At 35.8% G+C, this 12,571-nt stretch overlaps 1 protein-coding gene across 3 annotated transcripts in view; it reads left to right on the plus strand.

Annotated features, from left to right (window-relative positions):
- The window catches only part of LOC106867524 (USP6 N-terminal-like protein), a 38,640-nt gene that overhangs the window by 1,080 nt on the left and 24,989 nt on the right, over positions 1-12,571 (plus strand). The window contains exon 1 of one of the 3 annotated variants that reach the window (XM_052974683.1): positions 2,718-2,753. The exons of 1 other annotated variant lie outside the window; for it this stretch is intronic. The gene's annotated coding sequence lies outside the window, so the exon portion shown is untranslated. Of the gene's footprint in view, positions 1-2,717; positions 2,754-10,617; positions 10,728-12,571 lie in introns of those variants that run through there. One more of the 3 variants, XM_052974682.1, reaches the window with a different exon arrangement.

Raw genomic sequence — 12,571 nt, forward strand, 5'->3', positions numbered from 1 at the left:
TATATATATATATATATATATATATTCTATTTGTAAACACATACTCAAATAGACATGACATGCGCATCTACTATACACACGCATTCTTCCACAAGTTTTCATTGCTATGAGTCCGCAAATATTGAAAGGTTCTTGAGTAATTAGCAATTAATTCAGCTAAATTACTATTTACTAATTTAAATTCTAAAAAAACAACCAAATAAACCCCTTACAGAAGCAAAACATTTGGGTTAAATAGACAATTAGTAAAATTTATATTTTCTTAATTTCAACTAAAATGAGCATCTGTTAATTGTTTATATTTATTTTTTCTTGGTCTGAGAGGGGAAACGGATTGTTGGTCTAATTGTTGTATATATTTCGATGGTGTTTGTCATTAAATGGAAGTAGTTTTCTGTTGTGGGTCCTAGTGGAAATATAAGCTGCAATTTCGACTTAGATATTAATAATTTTGTCCTTTAAAGATCCACATAAAATGTTCTTTCCAGCTAAGGATTAGGGCAGTGCATTCAAATGATTTAATTTTAGAAAGTTGAACTGTTTAGAAAATGCCGTTAAGTTTTCTGAAAAGCAAAATAGCTGATATTTACTGAACAAATCTTTGAGCAAGAAGCCCCAAAGTTCAAGTCCTCTTTAAGAGTCGAGGAAGTAGAATGATGACCTCCTCAGTATCTCACACCTACATAGAAAACTATTTAATAAAACTTCTTAAATGTACTTATAAGGCTGGGTGCGTCAAATGATAATCACATTTTTTTTTTTACTAATAACTCTAATATATTTAGTTCATTTTTAATATGAATGATTTAATAACGAAACCTCTTTAGCTTCTTTTCAGTTTTTCGATACTGACAAGTATAGAATGACGTCTAAATGATTTTTTTCTCTCCTTATTAAACTTCAAGTTGGTTCTCGACATCTTCACGTATGTTTGCATTATTGTTGTAGTATTTCTAAACTTGAGTAAAAAGTGTCTTGCCTATTAATCATAGATTTCTTCTTCGTATGTCAGTGCAACTTTGGATATCAAATTAACATCTCAAGTTTTAATCTCATAATGGACTTATAGAATAGTAATAATAATAATAATATCAATGGGATGTTTTTCATGAATTGACTGTTCAAATATTTCCATATGTAACATGTTATCTCACCATACTCGTACAAATATAGAACAGTTTTTTTTTTCAACTCTAAACAGTTTTTTACTTCAAAAATATATTTTTTTATTTTTTGTAGTTTCCTTGTCTGTGGAAGTTAAGTATTTTCCCCGATTTCACACATACTTAGATTTGAAAAAAAAAAAAATTTAGATTAACTGTTAAGCCCTTATATTTTCCTTCTTCTTCTTCCAAACCAAACTGAAGAGTTTAATTATTTGCAAAAACATTTTCCCGATAAACCTGAATAAAACGAATTTGGTACAACGGAATCGCTATTATTATTAATCAAGGTCTTGTTTCCCTTATAAAAGTGTTTAGGTGATCTATTGAAGTTTGAGAGAAAAAAAAATTATTGACCATTTTCATATTTATAACAATTTTATTTTAATGATAAATAACCCCAAACATAACGATATATATGTATACTAATATCATTCTGTTTCTGGGGATCCGACAAAAAAGTTTTGACTCTTTAATGTTATTAGTTTCCCATTTTTGATATTTATTTTCACCATTTTGTTCGTGTCTCTAATAAAAGTTTAGTTACTATTTTTATTGTTTTAACCGCCTTGTTTTGTGTATATATTGTTTTTTAAAGTATTAAAGTGTCAATAACTAGTTTCTCTTATATAATGGCTGCTCCATAAAGAAGGAATTTTCTCTGCTTTTATCAACAAGTAACTTTTCAGCACCAAAAACATTAGCAGAAAGGTGTAACTTTATAAATATCTGTCTATATTATATTTAATTTTGTTATGAATTTTACACATTCACACGCACTTACACCACTTGACCTAATGTATTTTCAGTCTTGCTATAAGTGCTGTCTAATTTATTCCTTATTTCAATAAATGGTAACTACTGATGCTATAGTTTCTCACTCGGTATTGGCTGTCAAAGTCATAGAACTGCGAGATTCGCCTCTAAGCTTATGACCTAATTCCTTTTGACACTAACTGCTTTCTCCTACAAAATAGCATGTTTTTTCCCCCTTTTACTAGCACCATCGCACATTTTCTCTAGTCGGTATATCTTCAACAATTTCGTTGCATTAGTCAGTATGTTACAATATCTTATATAGCTTCTTCATTGCTATTTCAACTTTCGTTGAAACTGTTGGGTTCCATCTTCATTCAGCGTAAAGTATTTTCTAATATTTAAGTATCTATTTGAATAAAGCAAGATTTAATCACTGGGGAAGATATTTTTCGTCATAAGGGGTAAAATAAGTTTAAGTAAAACTTTGCTCAATAATTCTAGTTGTAACGTTGTTCTTAAACCTGTTTCAGGACCTCATATTTATGTCCATATTCTTATTCTCAAACCCCAAATAGGTTATACAAACGAGACAAACTTTCATTCCCCTGCTGCACTGCTGGTTATTCAGGACAGCAGTTTACTCCAAATAAGAATTGACACAAGACAGGCTACTCTAGTCTCAACTTTCCTTGTATTCTATAAAATGCACCCAGTCCACGCTACACCGTGTGACACGCATGACAACAAAGTTAACCAGTTGTCTCTGTTGCTATGAGCACAACACGATGTGGACTAATGGGACCGTACAACTCATACCAGCATAGAAAATGGGTAAGAATTAGGATGATTATAAATCTCGAAGCATATTTTAATGCCTGCTTAAAATATTTAATCGTATTGTAAAATAGATATTATTTTACATAGGCTCGAGACTCCAAAAGTTTTTTGTGGGGAGGGAACAACCGATGAGATCAGTAGTTCTCAACAATTTAAAAAAATTTTTATCTATGAATTCCTATAGTGCTATTCTACTCTGGTGGATCCCTCGCCTCATAGCTTTGTGGTGTTTAAAAACAAATTTATAGATACTTCTTTCAAAATTTCTATTTTCTTTCTCACTCATTCTCTTGTGTAAGTTTACCATAGCACTCTCAGGGTGAACATGTTTGAATGACCGGAAACATGTTGAACTGTGTAAAGCGTTAGAGAAAGAAACCTTGTTTCCCGTAAGAAATACACATAGATCCCTAGAATACTATGTAGACACCCAATTTACTATTTAGCTTCAATGGACCCCTAAGAGTCGCAAGTACCCAGGTTAAGAAGCGCTGCACTAAATCGATCTCTTTCTTTGTCTGCTACATTATTTTGTAGACCCCCCCCCCACTTCCCTCCAGATGACTGAATGGCTAAGTTGACCTCTACTTGGTTTGAATTTGGAAAGTAAGGAACCTTAACTAAATACTGCAAGGTATTACTGTCTGATGTATCTAATGATGCTTCCAGTCCTAGGTTTGACAACTCTGTTACTGGTTTTGAAGCTGCTTGGCCCTGTCATTGCTACTACTTAGCTTCGGTACCATATTATTTTGATATCCTCCACACACACACACATATAATTCCCTAACTGGTTTCAGTTATGCTGGGGCATTGTCCTGGAGGGTTTGGTTGATCAGATCGACATCAGTTCATTTTCTAAGCCTGGTACTTATTCTATCGATCCATTTTGCGGAACTGTTAAATTACGGGGACTTAAAGAAGCTAACACCTGTTGTCAAATAATGTTAAATAGTTACCAAAAAAAAACAATAGTGTCCTGGGAGAGTCATTATGCCAATATTATTGTTAACACACGCAAACCAGATACAAAAACAACTTTAACATATCTCAACAAAAAATAGTTTCAAACATGACATTCCTCGACAAAAGATTGATTGGTATATAAAACAGCTTTCCACAGTTAATGTTAATGATGTTTCGAATGCAGTAAAAAGGGTTAAGAAAAGAGAGAGAGAGAGAGTGTGTGTATGTGTTAGAGGCCTATGTTGTTAATGGCTGTCTCCTGTGAGTGAGTGTTAAAGGGGGTGGTCTTTCTAGAGAATGGTGCACACTGTAACGCGTCTCCAAAGATCAGGGTAGATTCCTGTAATGAAGGAGGAATTGAAGAGTTTAGTGAGTATAGAAGCTAACTCTGGGTTGCAGTGTTTGTGAGCAATGGGAGGGATAGTTTCAGAGGGTGGGGCTGGAGGGGGCCTTGTGAAAGTATGCAAAGTGTTGGACCCAGAAAGGGATAGATTTGAGTGCAGATTTACCAAATGTGTGTAGTGTGGCACTATCGGCAGCATCTTTGGTTTGCATAGCTGTATCAGAGCTGTTAGCAAACTATTTGGAATGTTTGATGTTGTTGTGTAGAGAGAAATAGCCAGAGAGAGATATGCTATTGCCATTGGTCATCCAGTTAGCTGTTTTGATTGGTCAGAGGTGAAACATCTCCTATTCAGAACAATCAGTTTACTGCAGAAATGAGATATTTTTATTCAAAATTTTATTACCTTTAACTGTAGACAGCAGTTTTATATACTAACCAATCTTTTGTTGAGGAACGTCACTATTTTTTGTTTTTTTGAGATGTGTCAAGTCCATTGCAGAAAATACCAATTCTGTTTTTTGGTAAATATTTAACATCATTACAGTGAAAAGGTTAATTACCTGAGTCGAAGTACCCAGGGTTTGGGGGTGGGGCCGGTCAGCAGTGTTGTATGTGGAGGAATAATTCTGAGTAATAGAAATAGAATAGTAAGTGATAGAAACTCTACTTCTGGTTTATTTTGTGAAATACGAACAGTAAGGAGTAGTTGTGTCTGAGTAAAATCAAAATCTCTTGTATTGACAAAGAAAATTTGTTTGTTTTGCTGAGTATAAGTATGGGACATGAAAAGTGTGTTGCCTTGAACAAGTAATAATGACGGTAATGGTCTTGTATTGTCTGGAAGGGAGTGGACTGAGTATGGATTAAAGTGAATAGAAATCTAAGAAATAGATTTGTGAGTTTCAGAGAGCTGGTGGTGCAATAGAATATCAAATGCATTAATCATTGGAAATGTGCATGTATTGTGTGTGTTTATAAATACACACACACACTGTGTGTTTATGTGTAATACATATATCTCATTGTACTGGCTAGACTACTGGATGTTTGGATGTTGGTATACACTGCGGGGTGACGATGTGCTGCCTTGCATTGTTTTAGCTTTTGAATGATATCACCCCCACAGGTTAGGTAGACAATCCAACAGTCCCCTTGAATAGAACACCAGCAGACTGGAACAACCTAAAATGAAATGCTTAGCCCAAGAATACAACACACCAATGGTTTATGAATGGAAACCATGTTCTTGCTATCGTGAGTGCAACACCCTAACCACTAGGCTATTTGCCTTCACACGCACACACGTGTTTAAGTGTGTATAGATTACAACATAGAAGGTGACTAAAGCAAAGGTAAATGTGGGTTATTAACAAGTGGTAGGCTAGTGATAATGTTAGTGTGAGACGAATGTAGGATTTAACATGTCTTCCATATTGCTGTTAATCGTTTTTTTTTTTGTTTTGTTTTTTATGTCATGAGATATAGTGAGAAAAGAAAGGGCAAAGTCCATGACACGAATATGTTTCTGGACTGATGTGATTGATGCTCTAACTCAGTGGTTCCCCAAATTTTTCAGGTTGCAGCCCCCTTGACACCCACACCACATTCCTAGCACCCCCACCCCAACTAATCATCACAAATAAAACTTAACCTAACGAACCCATTATTTTGTTGATTTTACATGGATCACTACCCCATTATTGTCCCACTTTTCACATGAATCGCTACCCCATTATCGCCCCCTTAGAACTTTTCACTGCCCCTTGGGAGCAAAACTACCCACTTTGGGAACCATTGCTCTAACTCATACTAGGTTGACCAATCAACATTAAGTCCAGCCAGCGTTCTATCGTCAGCCAATGATTGGCTAAAGCAGTACTTCGCAAAACTGACAACAAAGACCAGTCTCTCCAGGCATCTTAAATGTTAGTAAACTTTATTGCTTCACCACTCCTATTAATGGGAAGATACAGTTTGCATCCATATCACTCTTCTTTCTTCTCCATGATGTTTAAAAAAGGTTAAAAGCATCTTAATTTTATTAAACACAGCAGTTTGTCTGTTCACCCTCTATACATAAACACACCAAGAGAAACTCTGGGTCAAAATGTCTTTGTCTGGATTGAAAAGAGTGAGTCAGGTTTGAGACTGTTTTCATTCATCGGGAATCTTTTCAGTCTCTGTAAGACTTGGCCAGCATATCTTTGTGGCAAGTCGTCTTCATTTTGTATAAATAAGACAGTATCACAATATCATTTCGCTTCATTTAGTAATTATGTGATTAATAGTATTATTTTTATGGCCTGAGGCTACATCAATATTTGGAGACTGTTCTATTTGATAAGCATGAAAGGACGACAAAAAACTGGCTATTTATGAGGGGGGGGGGAACACATCTAACATAACATCATTAGCGATTACACTGAGTATTAATAGAGAAATATTAATAACAATAAATAATTCTATTTCATTAGCTTCAGCCATAGCTTTGCAATTTAGCTACTTATGTTGACATCACAACTACAAAAGCCAATTAATAATGCATAACTTTAGATGATGGAAAACCATGCATAATTTCAGTGAAATTAAACTGTATTTGGCAAAGATGAAGAAGCTCATCAAATTTCACTTGATGATAATATTCAATCAAACTATTAAATTAATTGAGTATTACAGCCATAAATCACAACCATAAAAAGGGAATTAGTAATCAGTGACCAGGATTGTCCAAATGATGTTGATAATAGTGTATGAACCTTCTAAAGGAGTAATGTGATTAATTTGAAATTGTAAAGTTGTTTTAACAGCTTAACTGCGAGAAGTTGTTATAATGCCAGGGTGTCATTTGAGGGAAATTTCTCTCTTTTAGGCACAAGTGTGGCAGAGTGGTTAAAAAGCTTGCTTCCCAGCCATGTGGTTTCAGGTTCAGTCCCACTGTGCAGTACTTTGAGTCAGTGTCTTCTATTGTCCTGAGCTGACCAAAACCTTATGGGTGGGTTTGGTTGATGTAAGCTGAAAGAAGCCCTCTGTATCTATATGTTGTGTGTGTATATATATGTATATATATATGCACACATATACATACATGTATATACATATACACTCACACATATATATATATATATATATATATATATATATATATATATATATATACACACACATCATTTGTGTGTATGTTGGTATGTACCCTTGTCTTGATAATCATGATGATTGTAAATGAGTATCACCATCATACAAGTGATGTTGATTTCCAGTCTTCCTTGAATAACATATCTGATCACAGGGAAACATTACCATGCTTTGGGAAACAAGTGAGGGTTGGCGACAGGAAGCGGGGGCATGTGGCTGTAAAAAAAAAAAAAGAATCTTGCATCAATAAATTCCATCCAACCTATGCAACCAAGGAAAAGTGGATGTTAGACATTGATGACTAATAAGGATGATGTTTCAGTTTCCTTTTTGGAACTAACAACACAGACTAACATGAGAGTGAGAATTCTGATGCTGAATGGAGGTGAGACTTCAGCAATGAACTCTTGAGATTTTGTTAATCTGAGCACATGGATAAATGTTAGACATGCTAGGCACATGTATGACAGTGTGGTAAGATCCCACCTCATGACAGTGGGATCTTACCCCAGGCCTGGAAACTGAAAGCCCATCATCACATATATATATATGAAGGCGCATAGCTTAGCGGTTAGGATGTTGCACTCAGGATTGTGAGATCATGGTTTTGATTCCAAGACCAGGCGTTCTGTTGTGTTCTTGAGCAAAACACTTTATTTCATGTTGCTCTGCGATCTTTTTGTCATCTGACATGTGGCACATGGTGCATCTGTACAGGTAATGTCAGTTTGATGGAGGGAGTGAGCTTATGCATACACAAACATTTGATCACTGTAAACAAAGCTTATGTGTTGTTGTTCGGCAAGAAATTGCTGAACCCTTATATGTTGTCTAACAATGGGAGAGTCCATGATATATGTGTGTGTGTTTTATTGTCTCTTGCTTTGACATCACATGATATAGTTGTCAAAGACCAGTGTCCTCGACATGCTAGTGGTGTTCTTCATTTCTATTTATATTCTGTGGAAACGTGTCTGGTCATAAGGAAATGGCACTCTACTTGGAGACAGGAAGGGCATCCGGCTGTAGAAAATTTGCCTTAACAAATTCTGTCTGACTCATGTGAGCATGGAAAAGTGGATGTTAAAATGATTATGATGATGATGATAATCAAGTATTATGAAATTTAAGAAATATTTTCAAAATCAACATTTAGTCCTTACCAGAAATTGAGATTTATTAGACAGTTAGATTGGAAGCCTCCAGGATGTGGTAATTTTCAGTTCAAGTGAAAAATGCTGCGAAAAAATAGATTTCCAGCATATCCATATAAGTAATTTTTCTGATATATAAATAGCAGTGGTGCCACTTGTACAAAAGGGTCCTTGACAGGTTGTCTTTTCTGCAGTCTACGTAGCTAGTTTTCTTTGTGCTACTCGGAGACTAGGCAAAGAAAGAAATACTGATATATTTAACAGCAAAGATACATCAAGAAACAACCGGAGACAAAATTACCCCAGGGCTCCTGTGTACCGAAGCAGTAAAACCCTAGGTTAAAAGTTTATAGGCCAGTTATTACAGCTGATCCAACTTGGGTGTGAGATGTTTTTAACTCCACTCATTCAATGCTAACTTATTGACACCATATGTTTTAATGTTTCTCTTGTTCTCTCCCTCCGTCCACCACTTTTTAAAAATATGTTTGTGAACATATTTCTCTTTGTGTGTTTGAGCCAAGGGAAAGTGTTTATGCCAATAGTGTTCAGTTAACAAACTGTATTAACTGTGCCTAGCGTGTCTAACATTTATTCGTGTTTTCAGATTAACAGAATCTCAAGATTTCTCTGTTTAAGTTTCACTTTCATTCAGTGTCCTGATTCTCACAGAGATGTTAGTTTTATGTTGTTAGTTCCAAAAAGGAAGTTGAAACATAATCTTCATTGTCTAGTAGTGTGTGTATATTTCTGCATATACTTGAAAGAAAGAAAGAGAGAGAGAGAGAGTGGATGTGTGTGTTTGCCTCCAGTGTCTAAAAGTACTGTCACCAAAACAGGTTCCATGTCCAGTTAGTCATGTTGAATCACCTGCATCCACCTAACTACATCCAATTGTCTCATTCTGTCCTATTCAACATAATAGTTAGTATCTTCAAAGGATGGCAAATCTGTTCTGAAGTAACTTCAGAAAGAGAATTCAAAAAGAAATACGGTATGTTTTGACAATGTAAGAAGCAGGGGTTATTACGAGTGATTGATTTTTCATTCGTAAATAGTTAAACCCTCCTCAAACAGGAACTAGGTGTTCTTCTGCCACCTTCCTTCTAAGCGTGGGCTGTTACACTAATCATCTATGTTAATCATGCCCTTATAAATTAGAGTGAATGAATTGTATGTGATGGGGAGCATATAACGTTTTTATTCTTGTGTGAGTCATTTTAATATTGGTGAACACACACACACACACACGCACATGTTGAACCGTTAATCCCAACACATTTTTTCACTCTCAGTTTTTTTTCTTTTTGTTTTTTTACCTCTCTCAATCCTTTCTGATGAAGAGCGTAGGGTCGAAACGTCAAAGACTTTTCCTTCACCTGTCTTCGTCTTGTGTTTTCTGTAAATTTGAACTATAGACACACACACACACCATAGGTACAAGACCTGAAAATTTGGGGGAGGGGTATACTCGTGTAGTGGCGCGTGTGGCCGCCATCTTGAGAAGTGCCATTGCGCATGTGCAAGGGATTTGCCGTTAGCGGAAGTACCCGAGCACGCATGCGTAATGCAACAGGTGGAGAAAAAGCAATAGCGTCCGACCTCTTTTCTCTCTAGCAGCGGTGGTGACAACATGTATCTCTCAGCTCTACCCCGACATGTGGTCGAAGCTTCCTTTGGTATTCTAGCGGCATGCCTGTTCAACCAGGAACGAAACGGCTCTACACCAACCTAGAATAAACTATTGATCTGTTGTTACCGTTATCCCTCGTGTTGTTCTATTTCTAGATTTTAATGATTAATATAAGAACTGGGGAGAGATGGCCGAGCCATCATATCTCATCCAATTCTTATACTCGATCGTGTTGGCCCCAGTGTTCAGCTGGTTTTATCGAGCCACAAAAGGATGAAAGGCAAAGTCGACCTCGGCAGAATTTGAACTCAGAATGTAAAGACCGACGAAATGTTACGTGCTAACGATTCTGACAGCTCGCCGCCTTTGAAGAGGATTATAATATTAAAACACAAATTAATCACTCCTGGTATCAACCGAGCTAATAGCTATATATGAAAGAAAGAGGAGTGGGAAACAAAATGGACACACACTCACACAGGCTTTCTCAGTCTGGCATATTTTGAGCAAAGTGAAATATTTGCGGTTTATATTTTGTCAAGGACACTGCACTGTGTTTATCAAAAGAGAAAACTGGTCCAGTTTAGTAACGCGTCAATTATTATTACATTGACTGAATGCGGCGAGCTGTCAGGATCGTTAAGCGCGCCGGGCAAAATGCTTGCTGCATGTTGTCCGTTTTTACGTTCTGAGTTTAAATTCCGCCGTCGTCGACTTTGTTTTTCATCTTCTCTGGGGTCGGTGTAATCAACTTTACTCTTCCTTCTGTCAAAATTTGAAACCATTATTACATTGACCTGAGTTCAGACTTAAAGAAAGACTAGTGGAATCTACCCATAGGTACCCGTTGCACGAAAGCTAAGAAATTTTAATTACATTTTCTCTCTTGTGATAAGGACAATCATTATCTTCGTGACTAATTGTGATGCTAAAAATGTTTTAGGAGACAAGCAGGAAATTTTGATTAAATATGGCTGTGTTAAGAAGTTAGCTTCCAATCACATGGTTCCGGGTACGGCCCCTCTACGTGGCACCTTGCGCAAGTGTCTCCTACTATATCCTCAGGCCGACCAAAGCCTTATGAGTGGATTCGGTACACGGAAACTGAGATAAGTTCATCTTGTTTGTTGGCGGTCTATTCGTTCGACTAAAATTGTTCAAGGTGGTACCCCAGCATGGCCGCAGTGTACTGACAAACAAAAGGTATATAAAGTTACAGCATGGGGCGACTTTGATCTTTTATTTGATAACGAATTTGGTCACACTTTGGTCTATTCAATCACTCAATCGTGGTAGATGTACAAGTTGCTGAACACAGAGAAGTGTTATAATCTAAGGACCGGAAGAAAATATCCAAGTGCGCCTACTTCATAAAGACTTAATAATATTCGCGGGCCGGCGGGGGTCCTTTGGGGTCCCCAGCAAATTTTACATTTTTTATCTAAATGATTTTATATCTCATGACAATCGTTATACTAAATAATTTTGTTTTATTTTATATTTAGTGCTATATGTATAACTTACAAAATTATAAAAAAATATTGATTTCTTTCAATAAAGGTTTTCTTTTTTAGTCAAATTATATTTTAAGTATCTTGCATTAAACGTTAATAATTACTAATATAAACCTATAAAGTGTTAAATTTCTTGTTCTGTAACATGTATTCACACATATACAAGATTAAACAAATATTACTTTATGGATAGTGCGGAAATGCGCAAAAATAAAAGGGGGTCCCGAGGGACCCCAATGGCCTTTAGTGTAATTCCAGCCCCGCTGGTCCTCGAAGGGTTAATGTTAGAGCTAGCATATTTGAAGTAACTAGTCAAGAAATTTTAATTAATTAACCTTTTTGATACTGACACACCTGAAATCATCCCTAGTTCAATTGTACAAACTTTTTTTTTTTGTTTTATAGTCATCTAACTAAATTGAAACATTCCAACGAAGTTCCTTGTTAATTTATGTTCCAAGCATCACTCTTATAAAGGTCAAAATTATTTTGATAAATTCTTATTTTCAAAATTAATTGAAACAAAGCCTGTATTTCAACAGAAATTTGGTAACAAAAGGGTTTATATGCCCTTAGCCATATGGATAATCTTTACTTAATTCTTAGTCAAAAATGCTAGGCTTGCTTCTGTGATTATTAATGTGTGTGCGCGCGCGCGTGTGCATATACTGCAATACAAGTATGTCTTGGGTTATAAATATATTTAGATACATAGATAGTCAAATGCATGTATTACACTCAGCTGTAAAATTAGCCTCACGAGCCTTTTCAGCAGTCAGGTATAAATTACATACCAAGTAATTTCAATTCATCAAGATTTATTTCCCTTCCGTTGTAGCTGAAAGCTGCTTATTCAAAAACTATAGACAAAACTTGACTGACACACAACATAGAACGTTGATGTCTCCGCAATAAATATTAGAATAAGCAATACAAACAAGGGTTATGAATAAATAAATATATAATCTCATATCCATATATTCTTCGTCTCGATGTGAAAATATGATCTTTCTCTCTCTCTCTCTCTCTCTCTTTCTCTCTCTCTCTCTCTTTCTCTCTCTCTCTCT

This window comes from Octopus bimaculoides, chromosome 19 (assembly GCF_001194135.2).
Source record: "Octopus bimaculoides isolate UCB-OBI-ISO-001 chromosome 19, ASM119413v2, whole genome shotgun sequence".
In the NCBI taxonomy this organism is placed as follows: domain Eukaryota; kingdom Metazoa; phylum Mollusca; class Cephalopoda; order Octopoda; family Octopodidae; genus Octopus; species Octopus bimaculoides.